The sequence below is a fragment of the Meriones unguiculatus genome, chromosome 5 (assembly GCF_030254825.1).
Source record: "Meriones unguiculatus strain TT.TT164.6M chromosome 5, Bangor_MerUng_6.1, whole genome shotgun sequence".
Classification (NCBI taxonomy): domain Eukaryota; kingdom Metazoa; phylum Chordata; class Mammalia; order Rodentia; family Muridae; genus Meriones; species Meriones unguiculatus.
In genome coordinates this window covers 51,659,500-51,681,073 of record NC_083353.1, presented here as the reverse complement: position 1 = coordinate 51,681,073, position 21,574 = coordinate 51,659,500, and positions in this window count along the sequence as shown.

Below are 21,574 nucleotides of genomic sequence, written 5' to 3'. Positions count from 1 at the left end.
CCTCAACAGACACACAAAAATTGAAACACCACCTTGTATTTTATCAGACCACCATGGATTAAAGCTGGATTTCAACAACAACAGAAACGACAGAAAGCTTAAAAAGTTATTGAAACTGTATCTCTATTCATTGATCATTGGGTCAGGGAGGAAATAAAGAAATTAAAGGCTTTTTAGAATTTTATGAAAATGAAGGCAAAATATACCCAAACTTATGGGGCACAATGAAAGCAGTGTTAAGAGAAAAGTTCATAGCACTAAGCGCCTTCATAAATAAATTGGAGAGACAAAATAGCAATTTCAAAGCACAACTAAAAGCTCTAGAACAAAAGGAAACAAACACACCCAAAAGAAGATGGCAGTAAATAATCAAAGTCAGGGCTGAAATAGATAAGTTAGAAACAAAGAGAATAATACAAAGAAGCAACAAAACCAAGAGTTGGTTCTTTGAGAAAATCCACAAGATAGACAAACCCTTAGCCAAACTAACCAAAGGCAGAGAGACATTATCCGGAAAAAAAAAAATCAGAAATGAAAAGAGGGACATAACAGATACTGAAGAAATCTGAAGAATCATTAGGTCTTACCTCAAAAGTAACCCCAAAAATTCTACCAGGGAACTCCTACATCTGATAAATACCTTTCAGCAGAGTGGCTGCATACAAAATTAACTAAAAAAAAAAAAAAAAAAAATCAGTAGCCCTTCTGCATATAAGCGGCAAAAGGGCTGAGAAAGAAATTAGGGAAACAACACCCTTCACAATAGCCATGAATAATATAAGGGATCTCGGTGTAACTCTAACCATGCAAGTGAAGGACCTCTTTGACAACAACCTCAAGTCTCTGAAGAAAGAAGGTGAAGAAAATATCAAAAGATGGAAAGATCTGCCATGCTCATGGATCAGCAGGATTAACATAGTAAAAATGGCCATTCTTCCAAAAGCACTAAACAGATCCAATGCAATTCCCATCAGAATACCAACACAATTCTTTACAGACCTTGCAAGAACAATGCTCAGCCAAACAATTTAAGTTTAACTGTAAGGCTATAACAATCTAGTCTTTAACCTTATCAGAAATTTAAAAAGAAATAGATATCACCTAAATGTGTAGGAAGTGAAGGCAAGTAGCTCACAAAAGAATAGAAATGACAGAGATCTTTGGCTGCCTGGACAGAAACACAGATGTAAATCTTACCTAATAATTTTCATAATTGTTATTATTAAATGTAGTTTGTGATTGTAAGAGAAAGAGCCTTTTAATAGACTAAAGGAACATGTAGGACAGAAACACAGATGTAAATCTTACCTAATAATTTTCATAATTGTTATTATTAAATGTAGTTTGTGATTGTAAGAGAAAGAGCCTTTTAATAGACTAAAGGAACATGTAGGCATAAGGTTATCATGTAATTCAAATGTTGATTTCTGTACCCCTATACCTGGTGGCAATCCTTTTTCTGCGACTCTCCAGTGTAAACACTGCTCCCCAATTGTCCCCTGATATGCCAATAAAGCAGCTTACAGCCAATTGATGAGCAGGGAAGAGAACAGAACAGCACTTCCTGCCCTCCAGGTGAGGAGGAGTTGGAGGAGGAAGTAGGGGATTCAGCCACTGGCAGAAATCCAGGGAACAACAAATGAGAGAGCTGAGCAGAGAAAGCCACAAAGTGCAAGTATCTCTGGGATTAATGCTGGGAAGAAGCTAGACTAGCTTGAAGGGGTTAAGAATAGAGTCAAGACTTCTCAATTGTTGTGTGGTGAAGCTTATTAAATGAATAATATAATAGAGTCTCAATTATTTGGGTGATAGCTGGGGTTAAGAAAGAGACTGAGAAACAAACAATTTTATAAAAAATAACAGGTGAAACTAGGAGGAGAGGAAGGAGGAGGCTGGGATCAGGCTGTAAAATGATTAAATAAATAAATAAAACTTATTTTGTGTATATGGATATTTTGATTGCATGCCTGTCTGTTTACTACATACATACCTGGTGCCCGAGGACTGGAATTACAAACACTTGTGAATTACTGTGTGGGTGCCGAGAATCGAACCTGAGTTCTTGGAAGAGCATTGGGTTCTCTTAAACCATAGAGCCATCTCTCCTGCCCCTTCCCCCATTAAGTCCATGAAACCGAACTTGTGCCGCACATGCGCTCTTAATGTCTGATCTTCCACTAGTTGACCTAAAAGTAAACCAGCTTGTCCTTCCAGCAGCTTTCAATCACCAAGCTCCTTAGCTAGTGCTGAGACTTTGTCCCCATCTCCCCTCTCCATACTGGGGATTTGTCTGGTTTGAGCTTGTGAGGTATGTTGCATGTTACCATAACTGCTGTGACTTTGTGTGTGTAGCCATGCTGCAGCAGAGGGAAAACCTTTAGTCCCTTGGCTCTGGCTCTTCTGTCTTTATGCACCTCCTTCTCTAATGATCCCTGGGCCTTAGGAGGAGGAGGAGGGAATACAGATGTACCTTTAGAGATTCTGAAATCTCTTATTCTCTATATTTTGACCAGTTGTGTATTTCAGTGTTAATCTCCATTTACTGAAAAAAGTGATGACTGTTGAGAGAGAAAGGTTGAGAGGTGCACTAATTTATGGATATAAAACAAGATGTCCTTAGAATTGATTTAATTAATTTAATTTAATTAAGCACAAGAGTAGTATTAGTCTATCCCTTAGGGCCTATGACATTTGTGACACCAGTGCTCCATTGGGCTTGTCTTCCTAGCCTGTCTGTTGTAGTTTATAGGGTTTGCAGCTATGTAAGATTAGTGATTTTCCCCCCATATGGCAGTGTGCATAGCCCTTTCCAGAACCATGAAAGGTAGTCGGTAGGGGGTGAAACTTACAGGTCAGTAACAGCTTGATTTCCCTGCATTCTATGACTAAAGTATGTGGTGTCCTTGGCAGTAGGGTCTTACCATCAAGTTTGGGAAGAGGGTATCCGAGAACATTGGAATAGAGTGCGATGTTTTGAGGCCTGTTGGACACCACTGGTCAACAACAAAAGAGGCAGCTCCTTCTGGCACAGGGCTATTTATTTATTACTCTGTGGCTTACAGTAGGAGTTGCTCCATTATAGGGTAACTCCATAATATATGTTTCTGTTCCATTATTCCCCTTTAGCACATCTTCCTTCCACTGCATTCTATCTTCCTTCCATTCTCCCCACCCATGGCCCCTTACCAATTTCCTAGCTTCTTTTCATATTCTAAATTAAACACACATACCTGAAGATTCAAAGCTAATATCTACAAATTAGAGAAAACACATAACATTTGTCTTTCTGTGTCCAGGTCACCTCACTCACAATGGATATTTCCAGCTCTATACATTTACCTGTGAAATTCATAATTTCATTTTCCTTAAGTGCATATTCTTAATAATATTCTTAAGTGCATCACATTTCCATCATCCATTCACCAGCTGATTTATGTCTAGGCTGTTTGTATTTTCAGGCTAGTGTAAACAGAGAAATAGTGAACATGATACCAATAGTGAACATACCAATTTGTAGGACAAATGGGTATATATGTCCAAGAGTGGTATAGCTAGCTCATGTGGTAGATCTATTTCTTTTTTTTTACTTAAAAATTATTTATTTTTATTAATTACAGTTTATTCACTTTGTGTTCCAACTGTAGCCCCTTCCCTTGCCCCCTCCCAGCCCCACCCCTTCTCCCTCTTCTCTCCCTATGCCCCTCCCCAACTCTACTGAAAGGGGAGGTCCTCCTCCCCTTCCTTCTGATCCTAGTCTATCGGGTCTCATCTGGACTGGCTACATTGTCTTCCTCTGTGGCCTGATAAGGCTGCACCCCCCTGAGGGGGAGGTGATCAGAGACCAGGCCCCTGAGTTCATGTCAGAGACAGTCACTGTTTCATTACTAGGGAACCCGCTTGGACACTGAGCTGCCATGGGGGTAGAGCTATTTCTAATTAGACAAGATTTTACTTGTAGTCCTAGGTGGCTGGCAGTTCACTACACAGACCAGATTGGCATCAAACTCACAGAGCTTTGCCTGGCTCTGCCTCCTGAGTAGGAGGATTAAAGACATGTGCCATTGCGCTCCACTATTTCCAGCTTTTTGAAGGGCCTTTACACACAAGTTTGTATTCCCACCAACAGAAAGTAAGTATTTACCTTTCCCCACATCCACAGCTCACCTTATTTCAAGGGCAGACATCACCAGAGGGTAAAATGATAAAAGGTAAAAGGATATAAGAAGATATTAAAAAAAAATGAACAGAGATATAAGCAGACATAGGCATTTGAAAAAAATAGATTTCAGGGAAAGACATTAATATACATTAAAGGAAAAAAATCCATCAACAGGATATTACAATCCTAAATTTATGTGCACCAAACAAAGAGCAACCAATTTCAGAAAGAGACAATAGTAGGTCTAAAACCACAGATTGACCCCAACACAATGATAGGAGTGGTTTTAATGCCCCATTCTCACCAATAGGCAATTCACCCCCCATGGAAAACTCCTAAACCAAACAAAATGATAACAGAACAACAACTCTGGACTTAAGTGGAACCACAAATCAAACAGATCTAACATATCTGCAGAAAATTCCAACCAAACACTACAGAATACACATTCTTCTCAGTAGCCCAAGGAACTTTCTCTAAAGTTGACTGCATATTAGGACAAAGAGCAAGTATTCACAAATTTAGAAAACTTTAGGTCACATACTATATTGTATCTGACCAAACTAGAATAAAGCTGGATATTAATAGAAATGGAACCTACAGAAAGTACATAAACTCATGGAAACTAATTAACAGATTACTTACTTATTGATAATTGGGCCAAGAATGAAGTCAAGACCAAAAAGACAAAGCACCTAAAATTGAATGAAAATGAAAATACAACATACCAGAATCTATGAGATACAGTGAAAAGTGTGTTAAAAGGAAGGAGCATAGCACTAAGTGACTACTTCAACAAGCAGATAAAATGAGAGTTCTCAGATTAATAATGATGAGTCTGAAGACAGTGGACACTCAAGAAGAAGCAAACCCCCCAAAAGTAGACAAGAAGAGATAACCAAATCATGGCTGAAGTTAATGAAATAGAAACAACCACACAATGCTCAATAAAACAAAGATTTGGTTCTTTGAAAAGATTAACATGACAAAACTTTAGCTAAGTTCATTAAAAGAAAGAGAGGAGGGCTGGAGAGGTGGCTCAGCTGTTGAGATCACTTGCTGCTCTTGCAGAGTTCCTGGTTTCAGTTCCCACGATCCACACAGTGGCTCACAAGTATAACTCCACTTCCAGGGACTCAGATACCCTCTTCTGGCCTCCATAAGCACCAGGAAACTCAGATCAGGCACAGACACACATGCATGTGAAATATCCATACACATATAGAAAAACTTAAAGATTGAAAACTATATTTCACCAAACTAAAAAGTCTAAAAGAAATGGGTACATTTCCAGATCTATATGGTTTACCAAAGTAAAAGCAAGACAAAATTAATTTCAAATAAATTCATAACATCTAATGAGACAAAAGCCATAAAAACTCAGGGCCAGAGGGATTTGGTGTAGAATTCTACTAGACCTTTAAAGAAGAGCTAACACCAGCACTCCTCAAATTATTCCATAAAACAGAAACTGAAGAAACACTTCAAATTCTTTTTACAAATCTAGTATTAACCTGGGACTAAAACCCAAAGGCCCAGCAAAACATTATAGGCCAATATCTTTAATGAATATGGATGCAAAAGTTCTCAATAAAATACTTGCAGAGTAAATGCAAGAAAGCTGGCTTCACAGAACCAGAAAATTTGAACACAGGGAACTTCCCAGAGACTCATACTCCAACCAAGGACTATTCATAGAGATAACCCAGAACCCCTTCACAGATGTAGCCCAGGGCAGTTCAGAGTCCAATTGGGTTACATAGTAATGTGAAGAGGGGACATAATCTGATTGGCCTGCTCTTTGATCACCTCCCCCTGGGGGGGAGCAGCCTTACCAGGCCATAGTAGAGGACAATGCAGCCACTTTTGATGTGAACTGATAGACTAAGATCAGAAAGGAGAGGAGAACCTCCCCTATCAGTGGACTTGGGGAGTGGCATGCATGCAGAGGGAGGAGGGAGGGTGGGATTGGGAGGGGAGGAGTGAGGGGCTTATGGGGGGATGCAGAATGAATAAAGTGTAATTGATGAAAAATTAAAAAAAATAAAACAAAATTAAAAAAAAAAGCTGGCTTCATCCCAGAGATGATGCGGGGTGGACCAACATACATAAATCAATAAATGTAATATACCACATGATTTAACTCATGGACACATGATCATCTCATTAGGTTTGTTTTTTAAGGCCTTTGACAAAATTCAACATCCTTTCACAATACAAGTCCTGAAGAATGTAGGGATAGAGAGGACACATTTCGAAGATTGCATCTTGGAGGAAAATACCAATAATTTACACTAACATCAGGAAGAAGACAAAAATGTCCGCTCTTTTCCCTCCCTTTCAATACAAGACTTGAGGTCTTTACTAAATAAGGTAAGGGAAAGAGATCAAGGGGATACAAATATGAAAGGAAGAAATCAAAATATCCTCATTTGAAGATATGATCCTATACATAACTTGAATTCTTTGTAATTGTATTTGGCATATTTGTAAAATAATTTAACAAAATTTTCAGAAATTCTGTAATATTCACGCAGTAGGATGGGGATGCTGAATTGCTGGACCAGACAAATAGCCTGCATAGCGTGGAATGCTTTGTTCTGAGACAGCCTGGGATCTTTTCTGCTGATGCACATTCCTTTTATTTGGAATGCCCTCTCCTCCTTGCTTTATAAACTTTCCATTCCTTTTAGACCCAGCACAATGTGAGGCATTTCCCGACCCCTACACCTGGTCAATCAGACCCTTTCTAGACACTGAGACTCTGAGAGTGACAGAGGGACAGCAGAAGGCTTAGTGTCCACTCACAGGAGGCAGTGTCCAGGGAGGACTGTTCAGGCAGGGGCTTGGTACGAGGTCCACATGGTGCGGCCCAGCTTCTGCTTATGAGCTTGGCCCTGGGGCTTTCCTTTCCCAGGACCTCAAGTCAGTTTCCTGTGCTTGCGAGAGTACCGACCTGCTATTTGATTCCCAGTGTTGAGTCTGTGCTACAAGAGGATGGACAGAGGTTTACCCAAAGAACATTATGAGAAGGCCAGCACTGTCAGCAAGTAAATTTTGCAGACGGGACAGATTAGTCAGAGCTGAGAGGGCGGCTGCAAGTTTTGGTAGGGAAGCGCAGGATTCCCCAGAGCCTAGGTTCTCTCAGCCATGGGAAATCCCATGACACCTGTCCTGTGTCTTCTTTCTGGAAGGAGCTCCCAGGGAGCCTGGTGTGTGAGAGGGTCAGGTGCACAGGTGGGCTTGTTGGCTTTCTGAAGAGGAGACAGAAAAGTCCTAGCTGAGCTGAGCTGTGCTTGATGTGAACCTGATTGGGCCCAGCAACATGCAGAAGAGAACAAGAGATTTCAAGAGGGAACTTTGAAGGATTTGTGAAAGGAGGCAGCAGTAAAAGACCTGAAGAGATGGGTGGGTTAGACAGGTAAGGGGACCTCTGAGGTGAGCTCAGCTGAAGCTGTGGTTGACTTCAAGGGATGGACAGGAAGAAGGAAATGGGCAGAGATAAGATGGGAGGACCTGATGGAGGATAGGGCAAAGAGGCGGAGGAGAAGGGATTGGCAGAGCTAAAGGGTGGGGAAAGGAGAGTACGGACCAGAAGAAGGGTTGGAGAAATCAGCTGAGTCAAGCCAATATGGGGCAGAGCGCAGTGTTGGTGGAGTAATAAGACGTGAGGAGCTGGAGGGATGGATGGAGCTGGGAAGATGGACAAATGGGGACTGGCGGGGCCAATTGGCTATCACAACATGAGCTTCCTGTGGGCGTGTCAGAGCGTATCCTCCGAAAGGCACTCCCTGACCAGCCTCCAGTCTGCTCAGCAGAGCTTCAGGCCTGAAGGGAAAGGTGCAGGGAATTGAGGGGTCGAGTTTAAGTTGCACCTGAGGTAGCATTTGGGACAGGCTGGTGGTACTGAAGCCACGGGGTCACCTTGTTATGCCAGGTTCACGGGACCCTCAGAGACCACCAGGAGACGACTCGATACAATTGCAAGAGAGCTTTATTACGAGAGCGATCGAACTCGGGACCCAAGTCTCACTGGCACAGAAGTAGAGAAGTGGGACCCCGAGCTCTGAGTGAACAGGATTTTTAAAGGGAAAGTCTGTGAGCTGGGGGTTTCCATGGCAGCAAGCAGGGGGGCACAAGCCTTGGCATTACAGAATTGGGTGAAGTTTAGCAGGGCGGGGTGACCTTTTCTGAGGCACACAATCCCAATGGCTAAGGCATATCATCACAATGGCTATTTTTCTAAACCATATCTGAAACATGGGGGAGAATTCTCCCACCCGATTTTCAACTGATTCCCATTGATTATTGCCAGGGAGTTTGTCTCTATTTTCTATGAAGCATTTATTCTGTTATATTTCCTAGAGGCTGTTGCCAGGAGAGCTAACTTTGTTCTCTGCCAAGTGTACATTCTGTGATATTTCCTGGTACCTGAATTCAGTTCCCAGTCAAGATCTTTATTTCAAAATGGAGTTATATTCAGGCTATCTTAAGCTCTTCAACCTGAGGGGAGCTGCTGGAACTGGCAACCACGCTGGTGTCACGCGGTTTGGAACCTGCGGGGGACAGTCTTCTGAGGGGAGTAGCAGGACCCGCTGAGTTGATGTCACACGGGCTCTCTTCACAGCCTGGACTGCACGGGATGGCGTCGTCTTTCCTGTGTCCTGGGCGGCCATGAAGAGGATGGTGTCGGTTTCTCACCCTCGGGACCAGTGTCTCTGTAACCCGTGTCTCAGGCACAGCATCCGGGTGACTCTTGTGAGAGGGCGAAGTCTGGTCTGACCCAAGAATCCTAGAGTGACAAGGCGTGGGGTTCGGACCCCATCAGAAGTCACCACAAAGGCTGTTTCCACTGCAGTTATTCTACAAGTCACCTGCCACCTCAATGCCAGAAATACATAGAACCTAAATCAGGAGCTGGATTCCCCTTCTTCCCTATTACACCACCCCATCTTTCTTCCTAAATTTCCAGAACGCTGAGATACTCACCCCTCCTTTCCTTGTGTGAACTTCTGTGTGGTTTTTCTTACAACTGCTAATCTTTCAGGTGACACTAGGTGGCGCCAGAAAGTGCGTACTTTTAAATTGATTTTTAATTTTTAATTTATTTACTTTACATCCCGATCATATCCCCCTCCCTCCTCTCCTCTCAGCCCCACCCTTCTTCCCTCTTCCCCCATCCCTCCTCCCCTATTCCTCAGATAAGGGAAGCCCCACCCAGCCATCCACCCCAGCTCATTTTCATTAGGACTGAGCAGGACCTTTTCCCCAGTGGCCTGGCGTGGCAGAGTGATCAGAAAACAGGCAACAGAGTCTATATCAGAGACAGCCCCGGTTTCCCTTACTAAGAAACCCACATGAAGCTTGAGCTGCTCATCTGCTACATCTGTGTAGGGGGTCTAGGTCGAGTCTATGCATGGTTCTTGGTTGGTGCTTCCATCTCACCAAGCTCCTCTAGGCCCTGGTTAGTTGGCTCTGTTGGTCTTGTGGAGGTCCTGTCTCCTTGGGGTCCTTCTATCCTTCCTTGTACTTTTCCAAAAGACTACATATGCTTTGCCAAATTTTATGCCTGTGAATCTCAGCATCTGTTTCAATCCACTGCTGGGTGAAGCCTCTTTCTTAGCAGACAACTATGCTAGGATCCTGTCTTGTTCCCTCTCCTCAGCCTTCTGCTGTCTACTCTATTTCCTCTTCTGAGTGATATTTAAGCATCCTCCCTCGAGTCTTCCTTGTTACTTCTCTTCTTTGGGTCTGTGAATTGTAGTATGTCTATATATCCTGTACTGTACGGCTAAAATCCACTTATAGGTGAATACATACCATGTGTGTCTTTCTGGGTCTAGGTTCCCTCACTCAGGATGATCTTTTCTAGTTCCATCCAATTGCCCAAAAATTTCATGATTTTCTTGTTTTTAATAGCTGAGTAATATTCCATTGTGTAAATTACCACAGTTTCTTTATCCATTCTTCAGTTGAGGGACATCTAGGTGGATCAAAGACCTCAACATAAAACCAGACACATTAAATCTACTAGAAGAGAAAGTGGGGAGAGCCTTGAACTCATTGGCACAGGGGACAACTTCCTGGACAGAACACCAACAGCTCAGGTTCTAAGATACAATTAATAAATGGGACTTTTTGAAATTGAAAAGCTTCTGTAAAGCAAAGGTCACTGTCAATAGAATAAAATGGCAGTCTACAGATTGGGAAAAGATCTTCACCAATTCTACGTCTGACAAAAGGCCACTATCCAAAATATATAAAGAACTCAAGAAATTAAATACCAACAAACCATATAATCCAATTAAAAAATGGGGTACAGAGCTAAACAGAGAATTTTCAACAGAAAAATAACTAATGGCCGAGAAGCACTTAAAGAAATGCTCAATGTCCTTAGTCATCAGAGAAATGCAGATAAAAATGACTCTGAGATTTTAACTTACACCAGTCAGAATGGCTAGGATAAAAAACTCAAATGGCAGCACATGCTGGTGAGGATGTAGAGAAAGGGGCACAGTCCTTCATTGCTGGTGGGAGTACAAACTTGCACAACCACTTTGGAAATCAATCTGGCACTTTCTCAGGAAATTGGAAATTGCTCTACTTCAAGACCCAGCCACAACATTCGTGGGCATATACTCAAAAGATGCTTTACCATGCTCAACTACATTCACAGTGAGAGGTCTAAAATCTCCAAAGCCCCCAAGAGACCCCCAGAAGGCCCAATCTGTTTGGCTAATCTGACTCCATGACAGGCTTCATTTTCAACTTTGCCTAATTAGGCCTGGGTTTCTGTTTTTCAGAACCTAGAAAAACAATTTCTAGGAAAACTGTAGCTTACAGACAACCAATCAGTTTAAAGGTTAACACATGGACTTGAGCTAAGTATAATGATTCAGCAAACCTAAGGAAAAGTCCTTAGCAGCTATGGAAAGTTTCTTAATGTTTAGCCAATCCCTAAATACCCCCCCACCTCCTGAGTTACTACTAAGCAATCAAATGAAAGGTTACCCCATGTCTTCTGAAAATCCCCTTAATTGTCTTTAAATTGAGCCTTTGTACTCACTTTGTGGGGTGTCCTTTTCATGCTGGAAAATTTCTTCAGAATAAATGCTCTTTGCTTTTGCATACTCTCTGAGTCTGAGGTCTTTCTTCTGTGATTCCTGGATTTAACAATAGCAGCTTTATTCGTAATAGCCAGAATCTAGTGAGTGCCTACTTAAGGCTTTGGCTATTTTTCTTTGCATGTTGGCCAATTGGTCCACTGGCTTAGTTACAGAAACTTTTAGGAAGCTCCTGACATTAATTTTATAAGCAGCCTACACTTTTAGTGCAGCTGTCAGTGAACTCTGGAATTAATTTTCCAGCAATGACAATGGAGGAATCATCAAGGCATTCTGCTGTACTTGTTTTAAAAACTCCATTTTATTTGGGATGTTTAGGTCTCTACCTCCCTTTCATCAACCCTTTAACCTAGGAGGGAGAGAGAAGGTTAGTGGGGAGAGGGGACACAGACCCCTTTCCTTCTCCCAGCTGTTTAGGGTCAATGGGTTCTTTAGGGGATATACCAATCTCAGTCAACAGCGAACACAGCAAGCAGTCTCCTGCAAGCTACTAAATTGAAACATTTCTGTTTCCTCCAAACCACGACACCATCTATCTCTGGTCTCTTCAAACTACCACACTTTCTCTTGCTGGGCTCTCATATTTATATCCTCAGAGTCCTAGACCATGCCCCTCTCCATGCTTCACAAGGCAAAGACCACGCCTCACAGGAGGCAGTTATCAACTGTGGACAAACTAAAGCCCCAACTAAAATCCCACACTTGTGATTAAAACAAAAACATATTTACATAACATAACTGAGTTTTTAAAGAAACCCAAACTTCTATTACACCTCTCAGAAGCCAGGTGAGGGTCTGAATTTACTTCTGGCTTTCCTATACCCATTGTGGCTGGGATGTTTTGGGGACTCTCCTGAGGTTTAAGGTGTTTCCTTTCTTGAAAGCTCTGATTTTTAGAAGTAACAGAATTTAAGTATTTCTTTTACCCAAGTATTTTCTACCCAAGCTAATATTAGGTAAAATTCAGACACTCTACTCTTATTTCTCAGCCAAACTTCTTATAAGTCAAAGATTGTATTCTTCTTCCCATTCTTAGTTATATAAGAATGTGTGTGTGTGTGTGTGATTTCCATGCTTCTCAAACTAGAAAACAATGCATACAGTTACCAGCTGGGAAGGCATCATCAGCAAGCTAGTCCATCACATTGCAGTGGATGTCTGGAAGCAGAAAGAGAGAGAGTGCATCAGTGCTTGCTCGCTCTACTCTTCTGCAGACCAGCACCCCTTGCCCTGAGCATAGTGCATACATGGTGGGAGTGTTTTCATAGCCCAATTAATGAATCAAGATAAACTCCCATAGACAGGCTCACAGACCAACTTGACAATCCCTCACCGAGACCCAACTCCTACATGATTCTAGAGTGTGTCAAGTTGGTAATACTCAACATCACAACTCTACCACTTATCAACTTGACAGAAGAGCACATAATTTCTACCACTTTCACCCCAAATGCTCATTTTTATCTCATAATGTAAAGTATATTCCAACTTTAAAAGTCATCACAGTCTTCAAAATTCTAACATTTAAAAAAGTCCAAGGGCACTTGAGTTTTTGATTTTAGCCATTTTGATGAGTGTAAGGTGAAATCTCAGGGTGGTTTTGTTTTGTATCTCCCTGATGACTAAGGATGTTGAACATTTCTTTAAGTGTTTCTCTGCCATTCAATATTCCTCTACAGAGAATTCTCTGTTTAGCTCTGTACCACATTTTTTAATTGGATACTTGGTTTGTTGGTGTTTAACTTCTTGAGTTCTTTATATATTCTTGATATTAGCCCTCTGTCTGATAAGAGTTGGTGAAGATCCTTTCCAAGTGTGTAGGCTGTCATTTTGTTCTGATGACAGTGTCCTTTACTTTACAAAAGCTTTTCAGTTTCATGAGGTCCCATTTATTTATTGTTGATCTTAGAGCCTGTGCTATTGTTGTTCTGTTCAGGAAGTTGTCTCCTGTGCCAATGATTTCAAGGCTCTTCCCCACTTTTTCTTCTAACAGGTTTAGTGTGTTTGGTTTTATGTTGAGGTCTTTGATTCACTTGGACTTTAGTTTTGTGCTTAGTGATAAATATGGATCTATTTGCATTTTTCTACATGTAAACATCCAATTAGACCAGCACCATTTGTTGAAGAGGCTGTCTTTTTTCACTGTATGGTTTTGGCTTCTTTGTCAATAATCAAGTATCCATAGGTGTGTGGGTTTATTTCTGAGTCTTCTATTTGATTCCATTGATCCACCAGCCTGTTTCTATGCCAGTACCATGCAGTTTTTATTACTGTTGCTCTATTGTACAGCTTGATATCAGGGATGGAGATACCTCCAGATGATCTGTTGCTGTACAGGATTGTTTTAGCAATTCTGAGTTTTTGTTTTTCCATATGAAATTGAGAGTTGTTCTTTCAAGTTCTGTAAAGAATTGTGTTGGTATTTTGATGGGAATTGCACTGAATCTGTAGATTGCTCTTGGCAGGATGACAATTATTACTGTGTTAATCCTACTGATCCATGAGCATGGGAGATGCTTTAGAGGATGTGGAGAAAGGGGAACCCTCCTCCACTGCTGGTGAGAATGTAAACTTGTACAACCATTTTGGAAATCAATCTGGCACTTTTTCAGACAATTAGGAATAGTGCTCCTCAAGATCCAGCTATACCACTCCAAGGTTTATATCTAAAAAAATATGTTCAAGTATACAACAAGGACATTTGACCAACCATGTTCATAGCAGCTTTATTCATAATAGCCAGAATATGGAAACATTCCTCAATTGAGGAATGGATACAGAAATTGTGGTACATTTACACAATGGAATACTACTCAGCAAGGAAACTACTAAAAACAAGGAAATCATGAAATTTGCAGGCAAGTGATTGGAAGTAGAAAAGATCATCCTGAGTGAGATATCCCAGAAGCAGATAGATACACTTGGTATATAGTCACTTATAAGTGGATATTAGACATACAATATAGGATAAACATATTAAAATCTGTGCACCTACAGAAACTAAGCGAGAAGGAGGACCCTGGGAAAGATGATAAATCCTCATTCAGAAAAGCAAACGGATAGACATTGGAAGAGGGAAAAGACAGGGAACAGGACAGGAGCCTACCCACAGAGGGCATCTGAAAGACTATCCAGCAAGGTATCAAAGTAGATGCTGAGACTCATAGCCAAACTTTGGGTGGAGTGCAGGGACAATTATGAAAGAAGGGGGAGATAGAAAGACCTGGAGGGGACAGGAGCTCCACAAGAACCATAGAACCAAAAAGTCTGTACCCGGGGGTCTTTTATGGGGAGGGGCATGTGTGAAGATGGGAGAGGAAAGGTGGGATTAGGAGGGGAAGAGAGAGGGATTTATGGGGGGATACAAAGTGAATAAAGTGTAACTAATAAAAGTTGAAAAAAATTTTAACAGATGTATGGTATATAAAGCACGAGAAAGCAAATAACATAAATATGGAAATATGTAAAACTCTTAAAAAAATAGTCCAAGGCCCCTTGACTGTGATCTCCTATGAAATTAAAAACAAAATGTGCTGCTATCATAAAATGTGAACTCTCTTGCTTCAAAACAGAAGCATCAGGTCATAAAGCAATACATCAGGCCCAAACTAAAATGCATTAAGGTAAACAGTTCCATGTCCAGCATCTGAAACTCAGGGCATAATTGGCTGGGCTCAAAAAGCATGGGTAGCCCGCTCTTCCATGTCTGGCACCTGTAGTTCACAGACTTGCTCTGGTTTTTAATCTGGCCCCAGGCAACTCCTGCAGCTGTCCTTGGCAAATGTCCTGGTATCTCCAGTATACTGGGATCTCCACTGCTGTTTAGGCTTTACCTTCACAGCTTCACACACTGGCCTCATAGGGAGTCTCTGCAAGGATTTGGACTTCACTACACAGCGCCTGGCCTCAGCTATTGTCTGTGACCCCACTCACCCCTCAATCGTTCATCTTTGTCTTCAAAAGGAGTAATGTGGGCAATGCTTATGATGTTGCTGAATATAGACGAAGCCTGCCCGCCTTGGGTAAAAGGGATAGCTTCTGTGTGCTGACTCTGAGCAAACTTCCCTGTAGTCCAGGGTGGGACAGCAGATTTCTCCAGCAGATTAGTCCAGTGACAGTTCGTTGATCTCTCCATCTATTACAGCTGCCTTTCAGTATCCTGCCTTGAAAATTCCCCTCGCCAAACAAATCAATCCATGATATCTCAGTTTTATTTTTCCTAGGCTCCCAGTATACAAGCAAAAGCCACATTCTTGGCTAAAATATACAAAGAAGCCTATAATGGAAGTTTTGATTTCTTTAAAAACTCAGTTACATTATGTAAATATGTTTTTATTTTAATCCCAAGTGCGGGATTTTAGTTTGGGCTATGGTTTGTCCACAGCTCTTCATTGTCTCGTGGGGTAGCTTTTGCCAGTTGGTAATGTCCTACCTAGGGCCTCATGCAGCACGGAGAGGGGCAGGGTCTAGGACTCTGAGGATATAAATTTGAGAGCCCAGAAAAGGGTGGTGTGGCATGCAAGGTGTTGGCATGTGGTGGTGTGTAGCAGTTTGAAGAGATCCACGAGATGGACGGTGTGGCTGTTTGGAGCAGACAGATGGAGAGAAACAGTTCAGCAGTGTGGAGGAGACTGCTAGCTGCGTTTGCCATTGATGCAGATTGGTATATTCCCCAGAGACCCAGCGGCCCTAAATAGTTGGGAGAAATAAAGGGGTCTGCACCCCCTCTCCACATTAAGCTTCTCTCTTAGGGTAGGGCTGGGAGGTTGGAAGAGAGGTAGAGGCCTAAACACGCCAGGTAGTGTAGAGTTTTAAAAATGAGTGCTCCAGTAGCCCCAGCCCAGTTTCTAAGAACCCTTGTTCACTTCTGAAACCTCACAAGCGAGGCCTCCATCGAGCATGCTTCGCTCAGCATTGCTTTCTTCCGAGCTCTCACTAGAACAGTCTATTAAGCTCTGCTCTCAGAGTTCAGTGGTTTTTCTGGCTCAAATTTTCAACCCACGACCCCTGATTCCAGAGCCCCAAAGTCACACAATCAGATTTATCACAGCAAGTACCACACTCTAGGGCTGATTTCTGTCTTAGTTTCTCCTCTGATGCTGAGATAAAAATACTCTTGACAAAGAAGCTTAAAGGACGGCGGGGGGGGGGAGGGGTACTTTGTTTAGTTTGGTTCCATTTGGGTTTTGTGGCTTATAGTTTCAGAAAAGATATAATGCATCATGTTAGGAAAAATGTAGGTGCAGGAACATGAGGTCATCTAACTAACTCAGGTTAAACAGAGTGTCCCTTTCCACACATCATTCTGCTGCTGACCATGATGCTTGCAGGAACCCCCACACATATGGTGAGAGTATGATGGAGCAAGATCTGCCACACCTTTCTCAGAAGGTTCTGGGTTTGTCCTTCCCTCTGACAGTCAGTGACTGATACAATTCTGATGACTGACAAGCATCTCGCTGTGGCTCTAATGTTATTCACCTTGTTCTACAGATTCTTTTCATGTGCCTATTTGCTGCTTGCATATCTTATTTTTGCAGGGCCTTTCCATGTTTTCTCTCTTTTTGAGACATGGTAGTGAATGCTGGAATAGAACTGATCGTGCAGCCAAGGCTGGCCTTGGATTTGTAACCGTTGTACTTTAGCCTAATAATAGACATGCACACACATGTCACCCTCTTCTTGTCTTTTCTACATGTGTCATTTGGATCATATCCTTAATTTCCTCCCATATTCTTAACATCTTGATAGCTGTAAACATTCTGTCATGTTGACTGAATATGTAAACTTTCATTTCATTGATATTGGGCTCAAAATGTAGAAAATCTACATAGTTTAGTTTTTTTTTCAAATTTCTTTCTTTCATAACCTAATTTCAAAGTTATATAAAAAAATAAGATCCTAAACTCAAAGTAATGAAATTAAAGTATGAGTATGGCTGTCACTTTTTATCAGAGAAATTTAATGGTTTCCTTGAGTTCTGAAACATTGAGTGACATGTAAGTAAAATACATATATGTAATATATAAGTATATTATATATGTAAAACATACCTATGGTAGCATTTGATGTTTTATTTGGTTTTGTAATTAAACACATACATATGACAAATCTGTTTCTTCCATGACATTGACTGCTATCATGGCTGGGGATAAAAATAGCTTTTATTTGCCAGATGTGATTGTAATCTTGGAGGCTTACTGTTGAATACTCACCCTTTCTAGCTCTTTCTGAACTCTGGCTGGCTGGTTCAACTCATATGTTGTGGCCCAAACTGCTCTCAAGCTGACTGAATCAATCCAGCTTCTCTCGGCTTCTGACTGAATTGCTCTGCTTGGCCTCATACTAACTTTGCAATATGTTCTAGTCTTTAGGCTCCTTCTCATTCTCTGACTTGTTTTGTTTTCCCCTGTGAATAGCTTATTTTTTTCTACAACCTATCTCTGTAAAACTGTCCCAGTAAAATCCTCTCTTTCTCTGTATGTGTGTGTGTGCTGCTCTCTTAATTCATCTCTCTTTCCTGTGATGTTCTTTCAAGAGTTTAACATATTCTATCTCTGACTCATTCTATCAATTTTCTCTTTGATTCATCACTTTGTATGCCTCTAAATTAGATATCACTTTCAACCATGGGTGCTTCTTTCTACAAACTGAATCTAACCTACACCTACATTGTTTAGGATTAAAGATGTATACTAAGGGTGTGTCTATTTTCCAGCCAGAGGGATTAGAACTGTGTACTAAGAGTGTGTCTATATTCCAGCAAGATCACACAGACCTAGGTCTTTGGATGTGATCTCTTGCCAGAATAGCCATGTTGCTGGATTAAAATTCCTCTACAGCTGGGTGACTTTTATGTGTGATTTATGCTGAGTTTCACAGTTTAACTTCATAAAAAAAAATCTAGAAAGTCACAGCACTGGAGCTAAGAGGAGGCTGAGAGCTTTTTAAAATTAAATTCTGTAGCTCTCGAGGCAGGTTATAATATAGCCCAGGCTGGCCTCACTTCACTGTAGTCAAGGCTGGCAGGCCTGAAGATCGCTCAAAGGCTGAGCACAGGCTGTGGTGCAGCCTGGGTCTTGAAGAACAACTTCTCTGCCTGCTCTGAGGACCTGAGATTAAGATGAGGACTATGAGAAAACACTCATTGTTCAAGAAAATCTGTCATGTTTTAAAACTTGAAAAATCACGCTTTGACACTTTTAATTTTTAAAATTGTATTTTACTTTAATAGTTTTATTTATTTTTATTTTGTGTAAATGAATGCATGCCTGGTGCCTGCAGGACAAGAAACCATGAGATCCCCTTGAACTGGAGTTACTAACAGTTGTGAGCCTTCATGTAGAGGCTGGGAATTGAACTTTGGTTCTCTGCAAGGGCAGCCAGTGCTCTTAACTCCTGTACCATCTCTCCATCCCCATTTTTCACTTCATTATTTCAGGGAAAATATACTTCACTGCTTGGATAAGGTAACTGAACACATTTTTTATTATGGTAAAGCACACACAACACAACCGTTTCCCATCTTCAGCATACTGCTTGGTGTCAATTACATTTTACAATCTCCCTCTACCCAGCAAGATGCTCATGGCCTTCCCTCCTGAGCTGAGGATGAGACTCTGCCTTTGTTTCCACTACCGAAAGGTTCCAAGCTCTTCTTGGTCTAAGCAGTCCACACAGAATTTGTTCTACCTAGACTCTCATTGCAGTCAGCACAGTGGCTTTTTTCCAATATGTGTGGGACCATGTGCAGAAGCCCCTTCTCCTTTAAAGCCGAGTAACAGTCCAGTGCAGAGGCTGAAGTCTGTTTATCTGTCATCAGGACTGCGTTTTATACATAGACTCTATCTCTGTTTCTCTGTTTCTGTCTCTCTGAGTGTGTGTAGGGATATGAACATTTCTGGTTACTTGATAGTTATAATAATAATAGTTTACAAACCTCGTTTGGCAAAACAGAGATAGCCGAGGGATATGAATAAATGAAGACTATCATAAGCTGTCACGTATTTTAAATTGCTGTGGATAATCCAGACCCTAACAAGACAGTCACTTTATGTCTCCCCAAAAGACACACTGAGAAGTACAAAAGACTTATGTATCTGCATGTGGTTTGTCCTTTATTGTATAGCATACACACATCTCATAAGAAATAGGTTTAACAACAACAAAAAGACAACTCTATAATTTCATTTAACCTGAGGCTCATGTAAACTACATTACAATTCATAGCTCTAATGCCAGTGTACCGGCTCATCTTAAGGAATCTTACCTATACCTGAGTAATATGATGTTTACCATCCTTCCATACATGGATCTAAAAATGTTAATTATGTGCTTTTCAGTACTGAGAACCAAAACAGGGCTGACTGTGGCATAGCCATAGGCTGTTAGAATATGGACACAAAACAAAATCAGATCATCATCTATACTTCTTTTTTTAATTCTTTATTAATTACAATTTATTCACTTTGTATCCCCCCTGTGGTTCCCTCCCTCCTCCTGTCCCAATCCCTCCTCTCCTCCACCCTCTGCATGCATGCCCCTCCCCAAGTCCACTGATAGGGGAGGTCTTCTTTTCCCTCCTTCTGATCCTAGTCAATTAGATCTCATCAGGAGTGGCTGCATTGTCTTCTTCTGTGGCCTGGTAATGCTCCTTCCCCATCACGGGGAGGTAATTAAAGAGCAGGCCAATCAGTTCATGTCAGAGACAGTCCCTGTTCCTATTACAACGGAACCCACTTGGAGACTGAACTGCCATGGGCTACATCTGTGCAGGGGTCTTAGGTTATGTCCATGATCCTTGGTTGAAGTATCAGTCTCAGGAAAGACCCCTGTGGGCAGATTTTTTGGTTCTGTTGCTCTCCTTGTGGAGTTCCTGTCCTCTCCAGATCTTACTGTTTCCCACTTCTTCTATAAGATTCCCTGCACTCTGCCCAAAGGTTGCCAATAAGTCTCAGCATCTGCATTGATAGTTTGCAGGGCACAGCCTTTCAGAGATCCTCTGTGTCAGGCTCCTGACTTGTTCCCTCTTTTCGCCTTCTTCTGATGTCCATCCTCTTTGCCTTTCTGGATAGGGATTGAGCATTTTCGCAAGAGTCTTCCCTCTTGATTAGTTTCTTTAGAGGTACAGATTTTAGTAGGTTTATCCTATATTATATGTCTATATGAATGAGTATATACCGTGTGCATCTTTCTGCTTCTGGGATAGCTCACTCAGGATGATCTTTTCCAAATCCTACCATTTACCTGCAAATTTCATGATTTCCTTGTTTTTTATTGCTGAGTAATATTCCACTGTGTAGATGTACCACAATTTCTGCATCCATTCTTCAGTTGAGGGGCATCTGGGCTATTTCCAGCTTCTGGCTATTACAAATAAGGGTGCTACAAACATGGTTGAGTAAATGTCCTTATTATGTACTTGAGCCTCTTTTGGATATATGCCTTGGAGTGGTATAGCTGGATCTTGAGGAAATGCTATTTCTAGTTGTCTGAGGAAGTGCCAGATTCATTTCCAGAGTGGTTGTACAAGTTTACATTTCCATCAGCAGTGGAGGAGGGATTCCCTTTCTCCACAACCTCTCCAGCATGTGTTGTCACTTGAGCTTTTGATCTTGGCCATTCTGATGGGTGTAAGGTGAAATCTTAGGGTCGTTTTGATTTGCATCTCCCTTATGACTAGGAGCATCATTATGCAAATGACAGTATGGTTCTCTGCATATTGTTTTGGCTCTGTGTATGTGTGTGTTTTCTTCATCATGAGATAATTTATACTCAAAGCAATGTTTCCTTGTGTATTTTGCCAAATATAAACAACTGCTGCATTCATTGCATTATTGAAAACGTTCTAGTTAGAGTAATGGGCTGTGCCAGAGAGATGGCTCAGCATAGAAGTAAACTGTTTTCTAAAAGACTCAAGTTCAATTACCAACACTCACACTTGGCTGGCCCACAACTGCCTATAAGTCTAGTTCTAAGAATAATTGACACCTCTGGCCTCCATGAGCACCTGCACTCAAGTACACACACACACACACACACACACACACACACACACACACACACTCTTTTAAAATTTAAAAATAAATCATTGTTTAAAAAAATTAAAAGTAAAGTAGTCATGGTGGCACATGCCTTTGATTCCAGCACAAAAGGAGGCAGAGGCAGGTGGATCTCTGTGAGTTTGAGGTCAGCCTGGTCTACAAAGCAAGCCAAGAACAGCAAGGGCTACACAGAGAAACCCTGCCTCAAAATCCAAAATAAATAAATAAATAATAAAAGTAATGTGCTA